At 64.8% G+C, this 1,030-nt stretch overlaps 1 non-coding gene across 1 annotated transcript; it reads left to right on the plus strand.

Moving 5' to 3' along the window:
* Positions 1-358: 358 nt before the first annotated feature.
* Positions 359-431, plus strand: TRNAR-CCG (transfer RNA arginine (anticodon CCG)). The gene has a single exon. It is a non-coding gene; the product is annotated as a tRNA-Arg (tRNA).
* The last annotated feature ends 599 nt before the right edge of the window (positions 432-1,030 follow it).

Here is a 1,030-nt window from a genome sequence, read left to right on the forward strand (position 1 = left end):
CGCTCGGACGGGGCGCCCGCGCTACAACCGTCCGTCCCTTTCTCTGAGGGACGCCCGAAGGTCAGGCCCGCCCTCCGCCTGGGGTCAGAGCCCCCGGGGCGGCTATTTCTCCCCCACACACACCCCCAAGTGGTCTTTGCCAGCGACTGAGACGGAGACCTTGGAGGAATCCCCTCCGCGCACCTGATCTGAATGACGGTCACTAGGGATCCCAGATGGGGTTTTGTTCCTTTTGTCTGGGGGGGAGGGTTGTTTGTTGAATGTTGGTAACCGGATCCTCCTCCAGCTGCAAAATTAGCTTAGAAAACAGAAACCTTCTGCACTTCGGCTTGTGGGGCTGGAAGCCGCCGCCAGGGCCGGCCGCGTGGCCTAATGGATAAGGCGTCTGATTCCGGATCAGAAGATTGAGGGTTCGAGTCCCTTCGTGGTCGCTGCTTTCTTGCTGAGTAAGAGACGTTTCTCTTTCATTTGACTCCAGCCGGACGGAGCTGTCGGCCTGGGTCGGTTTCTACTTGCCCTCCTGCTCCCCCAGACTCGGNACCTCCTCGCCCTGTGCGAGTCGCAGCCCCGGGCTTCTCCAGGGCGGTAACAACGGGAGCTCTGCGGCCACAAGGGTTAGGATTTCCCCCCAAATTCGCATCTGCGTAACAGTTGCACCGAATTTTGCGTAAAGGGAGAAGCGGCGACTCCGCGCCTCGCGCCTCGGGCGGGGACTGAGGACAGTCGGGGACGCACGCGGGCCTCGGGAGGGGTCACGGGGGCGCGTTTGTGTCGCCGTTTNGTCCCCGAGACCAGAGCCCCGGCGGCGCCCCAGCAAAGCCGCTGCCGCGTCTCCAAAGCCGTGCCGCACGCGGCCGACACACACACACGCGCGCACGCACACGCACACACACACGCACACACACACGCGCGTCGCTGGGTGTGGGTCGCGTGCTGTGAACGAACCCCCTCTCGTCCCAGCTGCACGCGGGGACCGACGGTCTCCGGGCGGCCTCGGGGCGCGTCCTGCGTCCCCCGCCACCTCGCGGCT

The sequence above is a fragment of the Crocuta crocuta genome, unplaced genomic scaffold, assembly GCF_008692635.1.
Source record: "Crocuta crocuta isolate KB4526 unplaced genomic scaffold, BGI_CrCroc_1.0 scaffold336, whole genome shotgun sequence".
NCBI lineage: Eukaryota > Metazoa > Chordata > Mammalia > Carnivora > Hyaenidae > Crocuta > Crocuta crocuta.